At 48.2% G+C, this 18,844-nt stretch overlaps 1 long non-coding RNA gene across 2 annotated transcripts in view; it reads left to right on the top strand.

The window, feature by feature from the left end:
* The window catches only part of LOC122240751, a 37,214-nt gene that overhangs the window by 6,402 nt on the left and 11,968 nt on the right, over positions 1-18,844 (top strand). For both annotated transcript variants that reach the window (XR_006220486.1, XR_006220487.1), the window contains exons 3-4: positions 7,966-8,051; positions 10,948-11,030. This is a non-coding gene — a long non-coding RNA (uncharacterized LOC122240751). The remainder of the gene's footprint in view (positions 1-7,965; positions 8,052-10,947; positions 11,031-18,844) is intronic.

The raw sequence follows: 18,844 nt of genomic DNA on the forward strand, positions 1-18,844 counted from the left end.
AGGAAAGGAGAGTGGCTTGGACCAGAAGCCAGGGCAACACAGGCTGTGTGGTCAGGGGTCAGATCCCGGGTACATTTTGAAGTAGACCCCTCGGTATTTGCTGATGGTTTGCTTGCAGGGTGGGAGAGGAAAGAATAGAAGCAAGGATGGCTCCCAGCTTTTGGCGTGAGGAGCTGGAGAACGAAGGCTCCATGTGCTGTGAGCAGGAAGAAGCCTCGTGGATGTGTGTGCTGTGTTGCCGGGGAAGAAGCAGGAGCCCAGTCTGGGAGATGTTAATTTTGCCGTGCCCGTTAATATATCTGGAGATGCATGCCACGGGATGCATGCGTCTGGAACTCGGTGGAGAGATCCAGGCTGGAGATATAAATTTGGGAGTCACAGCTTGTAGGTGGCATTTCAAATCCTGACGGTAGCTGAAACTGCAGAAGCGAGAGTGTGCATGTTGGCCCGAACTCTATCCGGGATTCTCCAACCGGTAGAGGCCAGTGAAATGAAGAATGCTCTGCAAAAAAAGACTGATAAGGAACAGCCAGAGAGGAGGGAGGGGAACCAAGAGAGATCAGGGGCCAGAAGCCAACAGAGGGTGTTCCGAGGGCGAAGTGACAGGCTGTGTCAGATGCTGCTGACGAGCCGAGTAACATGGGGACAGACATCACTCCGGGAATCGGGAACCAGGAAGTCAGGGCTAACCTTGACAGCAGCAGTTGCAATAGAGAGGTGGGAACCGAAGTTGGACTGGATGGGATTCAAGAGGGAAGGAAAGAGAGGAAGCGAGGGGGGCGGGGGTGAGTACAGGGATGTCAAGAGTTCCACTGTAAAGGGAAACACAACTGAGCTAATGGCTGAGGAGGGATTGGGGTCAAGGGGGTGTTTGGGGGTTTTGTTGTTTTGTTGTTGTTGTCGTTTGGTTTGAGGATGGAAATATAGCAGAGCGGGTTTTCTGGGGAGGGGAACGGCTTTTGGAGGGATGAGCCCGGCCGGGAGAGAGGGGATAAGGTCAAGCACATGGATGTAGGACGGGCCTTGAATCAGAGCAAGGCAGTTCACCCGTAGCAGCAGAAGGGAAACCAAAGTGTGCATTAGTCGTGATGGTGGGAATGGGTGGTCTTCTGTTCTCAGTGAAGTAGGCCACAGGGTGTCAGCCGAGATTGAGGGGCCCGTAGGGGGAGCGCTAAGATGTTTGAGGAGGAAGAGGAGGCCAATGGTGTTGTCTAGGACAGTAAGACTGCCAGCGATCTAGAGCAGTGGTTCCCAAAGTGTGGTGCCGGGCGGGACCCACAGCACGAGGGTCATCTGAGAATTCACCAGAAATGCACATTATCAGGCCCACTCCAGCCCTCCCGTGGCGCCAGGTCCGGCCTTCTGTGCTCTGGCAAGCCCCCAGGGGACTCTGATGCACAGAGTCCGAGAAGTGCTGCTGTAGGAATAAATATATCGTGTGTTGCCAGGCAGCCGGAAGGGCCTCCTTGAGGTCAGTGGTCGTGGATCTTGAGTGAAGTCAGTCAGTGCGACTCATCCAAGCGCATCCTGATAATGCCATCCCCCTTCCAGCGATCCCACCGGGGCTGGACAGAGCATCCCGTTCTAGCCAACACGGCAGGAGGAAAAGTCCGCGGGGAAAGGCTTCTAGCAAAGCTTCCCTCGGTCTTGAGAATGAACTCAGGGAAGACATGATCTCTCTTTGCTTCTGGCTTTTGTGGTGCGAGGATGTGGCGGCTGTCTTCTGACGGAGGAGAACAGCCCGAGGACGAGGCCAGGAGGTGAGGAGGGCAGAGGAGGAAGTGAAGGGACAGGTGGCTGACGATGCCGTTCGGCCACTGGACCAACCCAGAGCTGCCCCATCTCTGGGCTTGCTGATGCGGAAGGTACAACAGACTCACGCTCCGTCCCCCAATCCTTGCCTGTGAAACCATGCCCTTATAAAGAGTAAGGGAAGACCATGCTTTTGAACACAGCTTCTACCATCCCACCAGTGTAGTTCCCATTAGTGCGTTGGTATCCTGGTTAGAATCACACACGTTTTGTTCATATACAACTTTCTACTACGTGGGCGAGAGTGGCGGTGAAGGAAGGCACCAGTGTGTCTGGGGCCTCCCCAGAGTACTCCAACCTCAAGCCTGTCCTAGTGTGAACCCTTGCTTTGACTAGGACACCAGCCGGCCTTGGACCTCGCAGACGGAGGCTCCCTCGCCGCCCAGCACACCCGAGCACTGGGCAGCTCAGCTGGGCAAAACAGGCCTGGAAACTGGGCACAGAGAGCAAATGCCATGGCCCGGAGCACGGCCGCCCCTCACCCCAATGAAATCTCTCACCCGTTTGTAAATCCCATAGCCCATTTCAAGTCTCCCCCCAGGATGACCCATTTCATTCCGAGTGCCCCCTTCCTACACAAGCGGAACCGCCCCTCCTGTCGAGAACCTTCCTTCCTGGAGGAAGCGCGCACTCCCTCCTCATCCTCCATGTTGTTCCTGACCCGAGTTCAGGTCCCAGTGGGGTCCTTTCACTTCCTACCTTTCTTCTTTCTTCTCCTTGGCAATCAGTGCCTGTGGGGCCTTCCCCTTGACTGTCACATGTCCTTGCAATTCAGCAGAAAGACGAGTTACCTTTGAGGCTCACTTTCAAAGCTCAAGTTGGGATCAGCCATTACCTTTGAGCTCAGCTCATGGATGCCATTTGGACAAACACCGTGTGTGCCCTGGGCATCAAAAGGAGCAGAACCCCGTGACCTGTATAACTTTTAAGGGTAGACTTTCTCTCTCACGCTTAGTGGAGAGGGGTCCTCGAGTTCTCCACCAAACAGGTTGACGTGGAGGCTGCTGGCATCTTGAACGCTATTTTATTATTCACGGCTTTCTTGTTACTGCTTCGCGCTTGGTGCTGAAGGTTGCTGGCTTTGGCTCGGGCACCTGTGAGGAGCCACTGACCAAAGGTGGCATCAGAGAGACTTGGCGGTCTAACTGGGGAAAGAGACATTTTACACCTGTGTGAGGCAGGGAGTGCAGAAAGAGGGAGAGACCAGATTGCATACAGCACCCACAATAAAATAGCAATAGCGAAACAATAAAACAATCCACTAAAGGAACAGGGGACACAACCACATGCAGAGGGTGGGTGACCCATGGACTGCTGGAGAACTGGCACAAGGGACGTCAGCCTATCGTGACTAGGTCTCCCCACACCTGTTTGCAAAGAGCCGGTCAGAACAGGCTGGGGCAGGGCAGCACCTGGATGTGAGAGCCAGCCCATAGGCTGAGCACTCGCAGGGACCACTGGGTATGCCTCAAGGGCCCGGCTCACTCTCCTACAAAACAGTGCCCTCAGTGGAATCGTGAATGGCTAGGACCCCTTGCAAAGGCCACATTACTTCAGACTGGAATCTCTTTGCAAACCCGGGGTCCCGGACTGGATCTGGCATCTCTAGGAACACAGGACTAGCTGCTTCACCCGCGTGCCCTTCTACTAGTCCTGGGGCCTCACAAGAACAGTGAGTGTCCCCTCAGAGATGAACTCAGAGCTTGGCACAAGTCTGTTCCCCTCAAAAGTTTTTTGAACTGAAAGCCTAGACCAGGGGTAGGCAAATGGTCTCTGTTGCAGATCTATGTCAACTGTGAAAACAGCCACAGATAATTATGTAAACAAAGGAGTGAGGTGATGTGCTGATGCAACTTTATCATATGGATGTTGACGTTCGAAACTTCGTATGATTATCCCTTGCCATGAGATATTCTTTTGATTTTTTTTCCAACCACTTAAAAAAGGTAGAAGTCACTCTTTGCTTCTTGGCTGCACCAAAACAGGTCACAGGCCAGATTTGGCACACAGGTTGTCGTTACTGACGCCTGGCCTAACATATCAAAAAAGGCTCACTTCCTGTTTCCAAGGGGAGTAAGCCTAGCTCTTCCATCCATACTTTTTAGTCTCTTAAAAGCCACTGATATGGGCATAGCTCAATAGTTGGATCACTCCACTCCTCCCTGGTGCATGTGTGGGCACACACATGCGCACCCACGCGCACACACACACACACACACACAGATCTATCCAACATGGCCACTGTTCTGGACACCAGGGTGTGAGAGGGGGCAGTCTCCAGGCAGCCATGATGATTGCAGATACATTTTTAGGACTGCTGGTTCTCAGTAAGAGTGAGATGTATAGGGGCGCCTGGGTGGCTCAGTCGGTTAAGCGTCCGACTTTGGCTCAGGTCATGATCTCATGGTCTGTGAGTTCGAGCCCCGCGTCGGGCTCTGTGCTGACAGCTCAGAGCCTGGAGCCTGTTTCAGATTCTGTGTCTCCCTCTCTCTCTCTCTGACCCTCCCCCATTCATGCTCTGTCTCTCTATCTCAAAAATAAATAAACGTTAAAAAACAATTAAAAAAAAAAAGAGTGAGATGTATAGACTGTCAGTGACTTGAGCCTGATATATCTTTCTGCCCCACTACCTTCACTCCAGCCCATATAGGTCAAGGGTGGGAGACCATAACTAGTGGGAAAGAGACCGGGTAGCAAGGAAAGTTAACAAGTGGTCTGCAGTCAGGGCAAACATCCTACGGGACCAGCGCCATAGGCTGAACACCCACCTTCACCTCTGCCTGCTCAGACCAGCGCCAGGTCTAGAAAAGATGGCCTCCGGGCCTCAGAAGACACTCCTTCTGTCCAGAGGATGTTTCTTCATGGGGGTCAATTGTAGAATGAGATTAGTGTCAGGGCCTGCTGGGGAGCCCCAGGGAATCGCCAGACTGGCCTGTGCACATTTGAATCTCTCATTGCAGACAAAGAATTCCCAGAGAAAGTTTCTCATGCCGAGTTGGAATTTGGCACTGCTTTGTAATAAAGTGAGAAAAGCTTCAGACTTTGAGCAAGAAGCCCCAGGTCAAGCGACCCTGAGCAGGTCACCTAACCTCTTTGAATTTCCTGCATTTCCTCATCTGACGGGACAAGAACAGTGACGCACTGCTTACCCCCCTGGATGCAAGCGTTCTACAGAACCGGCCGGAAAGGTGTGGAAGTGCCATCGCCTTAGTGCATCTTCCCCACTTTAGGTCTGCCTTTGGCCTTGACCAGTCGCGGAGTGGTGTGCGACGTCCCAGGTCTAGCAGAGCAAGATTTTGCCCCTGGATGTCGGCATCATCTTTTGGGAAGAACTAAGGGGTTCCAAAGCCTTAGATGTCCAGACATCTTGCAAGGTGAAGACAAGCCTTGGTCTTCTTCCTGCAGTCGGGCAGTGTGTGAAGCAACCTCACTGCAGAGCAATACAGAATGAGATTAAATTCACATTATATTACTTAAAATGTCATAGCACTCAGTTTCCCGGCGTATTTGTTGACACGTGATATCCGGCGGACGCTTTCTGACTTCTATGTTAGCTTGCAACGGGTCCTTTTTGTGTTTTTTTGTGTTTTCCAGGTGAGTTCTTGCTGTCCTCCTTGCACACTTTGTTTTTGCCAGGGTAAGTTGCATCCAGTGCCATCTGACTGCCCGGCTCTGCCCTCAGCCCCTCTTCCTACCCCTGAGCCCAGCGGAGGCTCCGCCCACCATCTCCCACTTGGCTCTGCGGGCTCTTCCTGGAGGAGGACACGCCCCTCTGCCTGGCCACTCAATTGTGAACCCAGACTAGGTGGTTTTCATTCTGGTGAGGGGGCTTCCGCCTCATTCCACGATTTCTTACCTGAGATGTGGTTTTTATTTTTAATACTTACGTTTTAATAGCCGATTGCCTCCGACGGACTATAGAATTATTTATTTTGCTCTGATGAATCTGTCTTCTGATCTAAAATATTAAATCCCTCTCTGTCTGGGGATTTACAGCCTGGCTGATCTAGGTTCACAAAGCTCTTCCATTAAAGGTCTCTCTCCTCTGCCAATATTTATTGCCAGAGTCACTGTTTGCCCAGAAGCTACTGTCTGCTGCATTTTCTGGGAAATGAAATTTATATCTCCTGGCACTGATGGGGGTGACATCACTGAGGCACTGTTTACATCCCTGGGGGGCATAAGCCCTGAGCCTGTCTCCAATGGGTGGCAAAGGTGGGGGGAGCAGGGGAACGGGGTGGGTTTACATAAACAAACATGTCTACCTCTTCTTGTCCCTCCCTTCCCTGCACCATCCCACCGACCGCTTGCGTTTACAGTATCATTGCATAGTTAATGGAATCTACTAAAATTGACACCTCCTCTTAAACTTGGTATTGAGTGGCAGGGGTCAATAGTGGTGGAGGAATTGGCGGGAGAAGGATGACCGACTTTTGTGTGGAGGGTGTCTGCTCAAAGGGCGATAACCGTGCCTTCCCTTCATAGCAAGTGACCCCCCCTATAAACCGAGTGACGCAGGCTTGGCCATCCTCTGTTGACAAGCGAGCTCCTTAGGGGACAGAGACTCAGTCTTGCTAATCCCTGGCGGAAGTGGGATTCGAGCCTACCTTTTCTCACTCTGTTTCCACAATCCCCTGGTTTGGTAGCATGTGCCCCGTGAGGGGTGAGTGGAGCTCTCAGCCCCAGCTCCCCCCGCCACCTGCTCTCCACAGAAGCCCCGCCAGCCTCCAAATCAAGTGGGTCCCGAAGAGAGACCAAAAAACGCCCGAGCAGCAGTTCGCTGGGTACATGTAGCCTCCACCCATGCTCTTCTCTCTTTCCCTAGTTAGCCAGCCTTCTCCTACCACATCGTGTCTATTTTCTCCAGCGAGTCTTGGTGCCATTACTACTTCCTCACCCCCATGAGCTCCTCAGCCCACTACATTCGTCTCTCCTCCCCCTCCCCGCTTCACCTGAGTTGACCACTTGAGCTCCCGGCTGCCCAGCCCAGTGGAAAGCTTGGGGCCCAGGCCTGACTTCACAGGCACGGGAGGAAGACAGTGGCCCAGGGACCCGTACTCTGAAGGGCCCCATGCTTGGTTTAGTGCTTCACCGTTGCTGTCTGGAAATTCTTAGTATGTTGAACAGAGCATTCCAGAATCCCGTTTTATACTGGGCCCTACGCATGACGCAGCAGATCCTGTCTTTTAAAGATGTGATTTGTGCCTCAGACATCATCCGTTGTCTACCCAGCATGCATTCTCTCTCTGTTCCTCCAACAGAACCCATTTCTTTTCAGTCACCATTGGAGACCCCTTGAGTTCGGGGAGAGGCCATTCCTCAGCCCCAGGGAATGAATCTGATTGATTAACACAGGGATGGAATCTTAAGACTCTCGGTCCGAATTGATCTAAAGGTGACCACATGACCTAGAGAGGAAAGAGGAAAGTAAAAGCTTGTTCTGGGAAAGCTTTGGTGTTCCTGAGAAAAAATGGACAGACTCAGCTGGCCTGCTTTACTCTTTTGCGCATCCTCTCTCCTTCTGGTGTGGATGTGGACACGATCGCCAAAGACACAGCAGCCATCTTGTGACAAGAGAGGGAAATCCAACACATTGCCAATGGTAGAGAGAAAGAAAGGCACTGGGCCATTGTGGAGGCACCGCCCCTCCGAACTTCCTACCATGAGGCGAACAAACAGCAACAATGACATCAAAACCCTTATTTTCTAAGTCATTGCTGTGATGTTTTTCGTATTTACTGCAAATGAACTGTTTTGTAACTGCTATGACCTCTCAGCATGATTTGACACAATGCTGTCTTTTCCCTCCACTTAAACCATTCTTCCCTTGGCATTCTTCCCTTGGATACCGTGTCTGTGGATTTTTCTGATCACTTCTTATACTCCTCTCCTTAGCTCAGCCCTCGATGGTGGGGTTTGACAGGACTTCGTGGTTCATTCTTTAATTCACTGCCAGGTATTTACCGGGTGCTGCTGTGTGTCCAGCTTTATACTAAGCATGGCAGGTGCAGCCCTGATGAGAGACAAAGCCCCCCTCTCAAGAAGCTTACACTGGAGTCCTGGCCACTGCCCCAACTGCCGTGCACACTCCTCCTGCACAACCTCATTCCCTTCCTCAGTTTCCCCACACGCTGCTGTCTCATTCCTTTGCAGGACTCCACAGTGACTTACCGAATTTAACAACAGTCAACAGATCCTCCTGGAAAAAAGAAAGAGAGAAGAGGCTGAGGTGCCCCTCGGTGAGTCAGCCGTGAAATAATCTCTACCCCATATTCCCAGCCAAGATAGAAAGAGAAGACACAAAGGAGTTGGCTACCTTTTCTCCTACCTAAGCTCCAACTTAATTTTTCTGCAACACTCACGCATGTTAGGAGATTCTAAAGCAGCAAATTCCCCTGAAAGAACCCTGCCATATGTGGGGATTCTCTTTGTTTGCTTGTTTAAAAATTCTTTTTTCTCTCCAAATGTTTAATTGAAGTGCAGTTGAGCGGGGATTTTCTTTTATTTCCTATAAAAGGTACTGAAAGTTCCCATCAGGTTTAACAGTTACTGAACGGTTACTACTGTCAGACCCGAGCTCCTTACACATAAATGGTGGCAGAAAAGAATAAGAGAGGAAGTAGGAAGTGAAAATGTGTCAAATTCCCCCCGGGGCCCTCATGAAGGGAGACTGCTACTATGGATAATGGTTTTTGTTTTTTTTTTTTAAATGTGCTTAATTTGGGAAACATTTAAAAGGTAAAAGCTTCAAATAAAACGGCAACCCACTAATTCCACGCATACGAATGTGAGGGGATTTGACCTAAAGATATAATTCAAATGACAGAAGATAACTGATCTGTAGATATGCTTATTATCTGTTGATGATAACAAAAAATTAGGAAAAACTTTTCTCACTGTTATTCATGTAGTTCACTACATTTAAAAAAAAGTTTATTTAGGGGCGCCTGGGTGGCGCAGTCGGTTAAGCGTCCGACTTCAGCCAGGTCACGATCTCGCGGTCCGTGAGTTCGAGCCCCGCGTCAGGCTCTGGGCTGATGGCTCAGAGCCTGGAGCCTGTTTCCGATTCTGTGTCTCCCTCTCTCTCTGCCCCTCCCCCGTTCATGCTCTGTCTCTCTCTGTCCCAAAAATAAATAAAAAACGTTGAAAAAAAAAAAGTTTATTTATATTTGAGAGAGAGAGAGACAGAGCATGAGCGGGGGAGGGGCAGAGAGAGAGGGAGACACAGAATCTGAAGCAGGTTCCAGGCTCTGAGCTGTCAGCACAGAGCCGAGCCGCACACGGGGGGGGGGGGGGGGGGGGGGGGGGGATGGCGAACCCTTGAGCCTTGAGATCATGACCTGAGCCGCAGTCAGGTGCTCAACTGGCTGAGCCACCCAGGCACCCTTATTTCCCTGCGCTCTTACATTGAAGGAGAAACACTACATGATCATATCAATAGATGCTTAAAAAGCACCTCTTTTCAAACTTAATGGTCGTTGCTAATAAATATTTTTAGTAAGCCAGGAATAAAAGGAACACTTTTCCTTTATAAAGGTTATATGAAAAAAACCCCATAACACACATTGTACTGAACAAGGAAACAATAATTCCCACCATCAGAGTTTGGTAAAACACACTACGGATCCTTCAGAGCAGGGACAATAGGCAGGTGAGTGATGAACTTGACTGAGGTACAAAGGTTAAGAGCATGCCCAAATCAGTCATCAGTACGCTAAGTGATAGCTTAATGCAACATTTTGAAAAATTAAAATTGATGTAAAAACTCCTTGAAGGACAAAAATATAAAATGTACAAGTGTTACATATAGACAGGATTAGTCTTTTTCCCGAGTTTTTTCTTTTTGCTTGCATCTCTAATACGGTTCTTTAATATTCATTCAAGTATTCTTTATCTTGATTGCTGAACTTTCTGGTGCCTCTCTAAATTTTATACCTGGGACAAGCGCCTCACCTCATCCTGGGATTTGCTGAGATGGAAATGAACTTCCCTGTGGTCCCCTGTGGTGGCTTGTGCAGGACAGTAACCCATCAGTAGAGCCTTGGTTGTCTTTGTCCTAGCCTCCCTTCCTCCTGCACCTCCTCACCCCTCAGTCTAACAACTGAAGAGGGCCTAGAGTAAGGGTTTATTTTGAACAAATATTTAATGGGTGCCTCCCATGTGTCAGCACTGGAAGTACAATGATCTCCACATTCCCAGCCTCAGTGGATCTCACAGTTGGATGATGGAGAACAACAATTAAACAAGCAGGAACAATAAAGTATAGTAGGTGCCATGGTGGGGCAGGGGGATGGCTAGGAGAGCCCCGGGCAGGGCTCTGGGCTCAGTTCACCAAGTGGGAGGACAGGAGGTACAATCCCCAGCCCGAAGCCTGATTAGGAGCCGAAGGGTGGGAGGGGCTAAGGAGAAGGGTGAGGCTCTCAGAGATAACTGTTCCTGAAAAGGCTTATTTGAGGGGCGCCTGAGTGGCTCAGTCAATTAAGCATCGAACTACTGACTTCGGTTCAGGTTATCATCTCTCTATCGTGAGATCGAGCCTCGGGCCAGGCTCTGCCCTGGGCATGGAACCTGCTTAAGATTCTCCCCTTCCCTCAGCCCCTCTCCTGCTCTCATGCGTGCGTGCTCTCTCTCTCTCTCTCAAAATAAATATAATTTTTAAAAAGGCTTATTTGAGAATACAACAAAATCACAGTAAGGCTGGAGCCCTCAAGAGACGAGTGGCGTAGAGAGAGTAGAACAGAGAGTGAGACAGAGGGCAGGCTGTGAAGGACTTTGTAATCCACACGGAAGAGTTTGGAATGGATCCCAAGAGAAATGGGAAGATTTTGAAGCAGGAGAATGCCGGGATTGAGTTCGTGTTTCAGAAAGACCTTTCCAGCTGTGCCATGATGAATTCAAGAAGGTAAAGCTACATCCGGAAGACCAGTTAGGAGGCTGTTAGGGTAGTCGCTGGGGACTGAATGTTTGTCCCCTCCCTCGCCCCCCTTCATATGTTGAAACCCAGCCGCCAATGTCATGGTGTTTGGAGGTGGCCCTTTGGGAGGTGATGAATCATGAGGTGGAGGCCTCATGAATAAGATTAGTGCCCTTATAAGACAGGCCCAGAGAGCTTCCTAATCCCTTCTCTCCTATCAGCATGCAATGAAAAGGCACCGACCTCTGAACCAGGAAGGGGGCTCTCACCAAGACGCTTTCGGGACTTCCTGGCCTCCAGAACGGTGAGAAAAACTTTCTGTGGTTTATCAGCCAGCCAGTCTGTGGTATTTCTTCAATAACCAGCCCAAGTGGGCTAAGTTAGTCATCTAGGGGAGAAGCCTTGGTGGTCTGATGAGGGTGGCGGCAGGGGGGTGTTGATGTATTTGCAAAACGTTGGGTAGGTATAATCAAGGGGACTTGGTGATTGATTAGATGTGAGGGGTGATGAAGAGGAAAGAATCAAGGATAACATCCAGGTTTGTGACTTGTGCAATTGATTTTTTTTAAATACATCAGTCTTACTATCTAGCAACCTTGCTGAACTTTCTTTGACGAACATTTTCCTTGATGAACTGTTCTTGAGGAACAGTTCTAAAATTATCTGTAGATTTTCTATGTAGACAGTTCACTGACTGCATGAGTTAAGGGTGGTTTTGTGCCTCACCTTCCTGTATAATGATACGGTAGCAGTCAGAGTTCAGTCAGGAAAAGAGCACCTACTCTTGGAATTTCAAACAGAGAGATTTAATAGAGGGGATTAGGTGTCTACAAACCTGTTGGGAAAGTGGGATTAGTGGAAGTCGGAGGAAGATGCTAGCTCTTAGGTTCACGACTGCAGCTGTGGTCTTACGGCTAAAAAAAGTTGTCGCTGCCGTCCAGGTCAGGAAACTGCAGAAAACTTCTACTGATGATCATGCCTGTCCTATGGCAGTGAAGCGGGTAGCTGACGGGGTCTCTTGAGAACTTGGTAAATCTTTGTTTCTGCCAAAGCCCAAGCACTGAGAAGCGGCTGCCGGAGACAGAAGAACACAGAACATGCTTCCCAGGCCCTTCCATTTCCCAATCGCCCAATCTCAAGCAAGTGACTCTCATTGGCTGACAGCTAGTGGTGTTCAGATCCCTGGATATGAAGGAGCATGGGATGAGCAGTCAGTCCCCAGGCTTCCAGCCCTTGTAATAACTATCCTTCTGTATGTAAGGCCCACAAAACACTTCCAAATTAGCTGGGCTCTCCGAGCCCTTCACCCACCATTCTCCTCCACATACCCTGGATCCTAGAGGGTGCACAAAATGCATGCAGGTTTCCAAACATATTTTCCGTGCCTATGCACTTGTCCTACCACTCAAAAGTTAACTTTTGCTCTGCTTGGGAAGACCCTTCTTGTGCCTCCACCACTTAAACCCACCTCGCCCCATACCTACATCAGGCAGGACTGACCTGGATCTCTCAGAACTTCCTCGGCCTCTGGTTCACAGTTTTATTATGGCCACTTGTCCCAATGAATTTCAGCGTTTAGTCAAGGGAGCGATCTCTTCCAATAGACCTAAGTATCCCAAGGTGAGAGACCAAGGTTTATTTCATGTTTATGTCCCAGGGACTTACTACAGTGCTTGGAACAAATGGTGCTCATTGAAGATTTATCGAATGTATGAAGGACTGTGCCTACAAGGTCGCTAAGAGTAAGCACCTGAGGTCGAATGAGGAGCAGACACCTTTAGAAATAGGCATGCCACATATTCCCCAAAAGGGGGTCTAAACAGTGTCAGGATCTTGGAAGGACAAAAATTGTTTATAAATTGCTTCTTAATGCCAGCTCCAAGTTCTAAATTCTTATTTCCTATTTATGTTGACTTTTTCTGGTCTTTTCCAAGCTTTTGCCATCTGTCCTTGCTTCTGAAGTTTGCAGCACTGTTTCCCATTAAAATGTAATTCCCATGCCACATTCTGGTTGCCCCCATCACATCAAATTAATGCAGTGATGGCTTAAGCTTCTGGGGAAATATGGGTCATTACACGTTGCTGACAGCAACCCTCACAGTGACATTGCAGCAGGGACAGAGAACATCTTAATAAATGATTACTTATACAAAATCAGCAAGCTCTTGAGTTTGACATGTCCTTAGAGAGCCAATCCTTTTGTAACACGAAAACGGAGATGGAGAATTTCCCATGATTCCTTAGAACTATGAAAACTTAGCTAGCTCCTCCCTTCCTTCTTCAGGTGGGGGCAGCCTGTATCGCTAGACCTCTGAGACTTTCCGGGACCCAGGATAGTGTTGCATGCAAAATAGGCAATTAACCAAATGTGTGTCCTATTTTTTAAATCCCTCAAAGCCGATACTGTGTGGTTCCCTAAAGGACATGCGCCCAAGGTAACCTGGAAAATCTTTGTTTTTCTTTGTAGCAGATACTGTATATTGGTTGACTCGGCATCCATTTCTAACTCCATTTCTCTCGTCCACTTGGCTTATAAAGCCCAGGGAGGCTAAGTACTTTTTCGGCTTCTCTGCTTTGGAAGTGACCAGGTGACAGTTTTAAAGTAAGAGAGATGTAAGCAGAAGCCTGCAGGAGTTTTCTGTGAACATTTTGCTTTCCCGATGGAAGGGACAAAGGACGCTGATGCATTCCTTGCTCTCTTTTCTGTCTGGAGGGTGATGTGGGCTGCACCTACCTCAGCCTACTTGTCCTGGAAGGGAAAGGCCAAGAGAATGTCACTGTTGGCAGATATTGTGGAACCGCCAGACCATCACCAGTACCATCAACCTCCTGGCTTCTTGCTATTTGAGAGCAACAAACCGTTCTTTGGTTAAGCCACTGACTTTCTATTCCTTGCTTTGAAGAGCTTTTCTAAATACTCTATACTAACTCTATACTCTAAACTCTATACTAACTGCAGAACCCAGCTAAACAAGAGGGACAGGTCTGACAGATGTGGACCTTACCATTAATGTACTTTATAAGCTTAGTTTTATAATATTTTCTTGTCACCGCGTTGAAGAAAAAAAAAAAGGTTGTTTCAATGAATACGTAAAATTTGAAAACAAGGGAAACCAAAAGCAGTTGCTGTCTTACCTCGGCCTCATCGTTCGACATGTTGTTGACTTTTGTTTTAGTTGCATGGGATTGAGAGAATCCCAACTCACACACATGGGTGGTTGCAAATGTACAAAACAATGTAGCGAAAAAGTCCAGATTCTGGAGGCAAATTCTGTGGGTTCAAACCCTGGGACTACCACTTGTTGGCAGAGCGCCTCGGTTTGTGTCTTCGTTTGCAAAATGGGCACATTGGCAGGAACCTACCTTAGAAAGGTGGTGGGTAGCTTACGTGCATCAATACCAGTGAGGCTCTAGAGTAATGCTGGATACGTCATGACAACCGTTAGCAATTATGAGAGATCCGGTGGTGCCCTTGCCTCTCCATTGCCTGTCTCTATCTGATATTTACTCAGATATCTGAAATAGACAAGTTTATTCTGCCTGGAATATTCAATACATAACTCAGGTTTAATGTCTTTGCTGACCAGTCATCTAGGATTAACCTAGAACCTTGCCAAGGTAAACGTATTCAACCTTTGAAAGGAAGGGAAGCATTCAGATCTTAGAATAGATGCAAAACTATGTATATTGTGAAGGAAATCAGTGCCCTGCAACCTTTGTCCAATGGCCATCTGAAGACTGATTATTGCACTGTGATCTCACAAGGTGCTGAGCAAATGTACATTTTACCTGGCATTTAATTTCATAGGGCCCATGCATGCTGTGTTTGATACTCATAAATACAATGTCATATAAATAGACACAGGGAAGGCCTGCACTTAAAAAACCCAAACAAGGGGCACCTGGTGGCTCAGTTGGTTAAGCGTCTGACTTCGGCTCAGGTCATGATCTCGCGGTTTGTGGGTTTGAATCCCGCATCAGGCTCTGTGCTGACAGTTCAGAGCCTGGAGCCTGCTTTGGATTCTGTCTCTCTCTGCCCCCTCTGCTGCTCAGACTCTGTCTCTCTGTCTCTCTGTCTCATTTTTTTGATTAAATTAAATTAAAAACCCAATCAATAATATGGAAAGGACCAATAGGGCTGCCACATTCTGAATCAACAAACATTTACAAAATATTTATGGTAGGAGCTATATACACAGAAGCATGTAAAGCTGGAAGGCCCGATTTGATTACACTGGTTGTTTCCAGTATGTAAGTAAACATTTGGTGTGTGAAATATTTAACTGTGAATATGTTTAATTGCAAAACAAAATTCTAAGTGAATTTGAATCAAATATTGGTAGGCTCCTAAAGCATCCCTGCATGACTGTAGGTGTCCCTTGGTCAGAGTTTAAAAATCATCTAAATTATTCTTAAGGTCCCTTTTAAAATTGGAATTTTGAGTTATAGAGATTAATTCATGAGACTTTCCCCAACCCTTCCTGTTTTGGTCATGCATCCAGTTATACTGGTTCTTTATTGTCTGTAAGGTGAGTCTGTCTCAAAACTAATAGAATTATCTTACCTTAAGGCATTCTATAGAAGGTAGTTCCAGAGCATGGGGCTTATTATATTAATTAGGATGCTTTGGCCAAGTCATTATCAACTCAATTCAAAATGGCTTAAACAATTAGGGCATTTGCCATCTCACATCATATAAAGTGTAGGAGGGCAGCTCCTTAGTTGGCTAATTCAATATTTCAGCAACCTCATCAAGAGCCTAGGGTTTTTCTGTACTTTCTGCTCAGCTGTCTTCGCCATGTCGACCATTTTTCCTGGTGGCCTCAAGATGGCTGCCACAGCTCCAGTGACCATATTTGGGCACAGCCATGTTCAGAGGTAGAAATGACATGTCTATATTCTTTTCGTTTTTTGTTTTTTTTTTTTAAGTTAAAAATCCTTTCCCAGAAGCAGCCCCAGAAGAGTTAGCCTCCAATCTTATTGATCAGAATCAAGTTACATGTTTTTTCTTTCTTTCTTTCTTCCTTTCTTTCTTTCTTTCTTTTTTAATGTTTATTTTTGAGGCAGAGAGAGACAGAGCATGAGCAGGGAAGGGGCAGAGAAAGAGGGAGACACAGAATCTGAAGCAGACTCCAGGCTCTGAGCTATCAGCACAGAGCCTGATGCAGGGCTCAAACCCATGAACCGTGAGATCATGACCTGAGCTGAAGTCGGATGCTCAACCAACTGAGCCACCCAGGCGCCCCCAGTTACATGTTTTTTCTTAAGCCGATTCCTAGGAAGGGGAATAAAATTACCGTGATTGACCAGATTATCAAGATTGATGTGCTGGGCCTGGGAATAGGGCCAAATTCAGTAGAGCCCATGGCCACACTGAAGAATGTGCCTGTTGGAAAGCAAACAACACATTGGGCTTCTGGGTGGGAAATCGAGAGTGTCTGCAAGAGTCTGAAGGATGGCATTCTAAAGAGGACCAGCAATGCTACCTCCTGCCTGTCTGGCAAAAGACCCAGGAAGCAATTAGAATAAGAGAGCCACATTGTGTCTACACAGAGCTAAAAATTCCAGTAGAAGCAAGATTCAATTGATCTGAGTGTTGCACGTAGCCTTAGTCGGGAGGTTGTTATGCTGTGCTAAGAATTTAGTTTTGGTTTGTTGTGCTGCTGGTGTGTACGGGGGATAGGCGTTGCATGCATAACAAGCGTTAGCCAAACAGCTTTTCCTTTTCAAATGTTTTGTTTAATGTTGTGCTATCGTGAAAATGTTTATGAGTCTGCTGCAACTATGCCCCCTCCCAATCCCGAAAAAAAAGAGCACACGGGCACTTTCATGCAAAATCTGCAATAATTTTAGGAGATTCACTGATGCCCTGTCACTCATTCATGAGCTCAAAGTTATAGCCTTACAATATCATTGATTGGTATAGTGAAAAAAAAAAGTGCGATTTTGTGTGAGGAAAAGGAGTGAAACAGAACAGCAGAGTCAGGAAGTCTGATGCACTTTTGTTAGCTGTGTGGCCTTACTTGAAACTTTTTTAAGACCTCAATTTTACCTCTGTAAAATGGATCTACTGGAGTTATTTCAAACACCAAGTGGGTAATGTGTAAGACTGTTTTAAATGAAATAGCACTTTACAAGTGTTGGCTTAAAAACTTAATTGTCGATAAATCCAAATGGCGTGACGGCTCTTACTTCCAAATTGGATTGGCTGAATTCAAAATAGTGCACCCCATGATGTTTCAAGGAGCAAAGTTTCCTTCTCCACAAGCAAGGTCATTTTCAAACTCGTGGATTGAACCCAGTACCCCTTTTCAGCAGCTGGTTTGGAAAGAGGCACCAACAGAAACATCCCCAATGCACTAGGAAGTCCTCACTGCCTACGGGTGAAGTCGGGACATGCCAATCCTGGGAGCGAGAAAGAATGGAACAGCCTTCTAGGTGCTCCTTCTCCACCTGTCCCAGGCTAGCAGCCGCCCAGGGAGTCCTTGTTACCCTCACCACTGGCGCTACCCCTGCCCTAGCTTGGTCCCCACTGATAGCACACCCCCAGCCCCTCCCACCCTTTAAGGCAGGAATCCCACGGCTGCTTTTCTCACCATGGTATCTGTCTCCCATTCACCTTTTATTTCCCATCCTTCCTTTCTCTCAGCGTGAGAGGCTCAACTTCCTCTCTTGTTTGTATAACATTCTTCCCCTCCATGCCCAACTGCCTTGGCAGCCTCTCCTGTACCACTGAATGGCAAAATGCCCGTCAGAGTTTTCCCAGGGATCGATCAACGAAGAGTGTATTACAGACAGTGGCAAGCTGTCTGAAGCTCTGAGGTCTGGGGCAAACAGACCTGGTTCCTGCCTCCAGAGAGCATGCAGGCAGGTGCACAGAGACCTTCTTGCCTCTTCCAGTACAAGTAGAGAGCTGACTGCAGGAATTAGGAGATTTTGCTGGGCAATGAAGAGCATTTGGACTGTACCCACACATGCCAGTAATAAAGCAAAAAAAAAAAAAGAAAAAAGAAAAAAAGAAAAGCAAAGAAAAAAGAAAACAGCAGATATATCAAAGTTATAATGATGCTGCTACCAGTACAGCTAGCCCCTGGAGCCCGGGGCCCATATTCCTCCGATAGGCGCTGGACCCATGCCACCTGCTTCTTAGGTCCAACCGCTCCAATTGGTGGGGCAGCAGTCTATACCCGAGGGGCCCCAGGTCTTGCAGAAGGGGCAGTTTGTCTGCATTCTGTATGCCCTTGGCTTCACAGCTCCATCAGAGCACAGCATACTCCCCTGTGCTTCAACTCTATGGTTGTGACGCTGGGAGAAAGTGGTCAGTTCCCAGGCTCTTCCATGGCCATCAACACCCCAGCCCTGCACTCGTCAAAACAAGATGCCGAGCAAGCAGTGCCCCCCCCTTCCCGATTCCCGCTTGCTTCTTATCCCGCAAACTCCCAGCCCCCTGCCACGTGCAGCAACAGAAGTCAGGGAAACTGATGCCAAGAGGGCTTTCAGGATTCCCACCCATCCAGAGGGGGGCTGATGTCTGGAGGTCTGGGGAGAAGGCAGACCAGCCAGACCAGGCAAGGCGCAGGGAGCAGGGCGGCTTGGCAGGTGGCTTCCGTCCTGGCTTCAGCACCAGCGCAGACCAGCGCTTGTGACAAAAATGGCTTATCTCCTCAGCAGGTCTGCTGGGGGCCTCCTTCAGATTCATAGTGCCTTGGGATCAGAGGGAGAAAAAAAGATCAGCTGCAGACGAGCAGCCTTTCCCTCCTTGTCTGAATGCTTCCTGGCTTAATGAACACTGCTGGGACACACTGGCTGTCTGGATTATGGTGACATAGCTGCAAAGATTATTCTTTTAACAGCTGCCCTCACCATCAGAACCATCTCCATGAGCAGGCACTGTCTCTGCAGACTCTGATCTGACATTTCACCCAAGGGCCCCCTGCTTGTCTCTCTCTCTCTCTCTCTCTCTCTCTCTCTCTCTCTCTCTCTCTCTCTCCCCCCAAGACTTCGTTTTGCCCTAGGTCTGAGATGAGCTGAAAATGTTAATTCCCGCCACCATCTCCCGACTCACAAGGGAGCTTCTGATGATTGGTTTCTCTCTTCCTCTCTACAGACAGAATGATC

The sequence above is a fragment of the Panthera tigris genome, chromosome C1, assembly GCF_018350195.1.
Source record: "Panthera tigris isolate Pti1 chromosome C1, P.tigris_Pti1_mat1.1, whole genome shotgun sequence".
Lineage (NCBI taxonomy): Eukaryota > Metazoa > Chordata > Mammalia > Carnivora > Felidae > Panthera > Panthera tigris.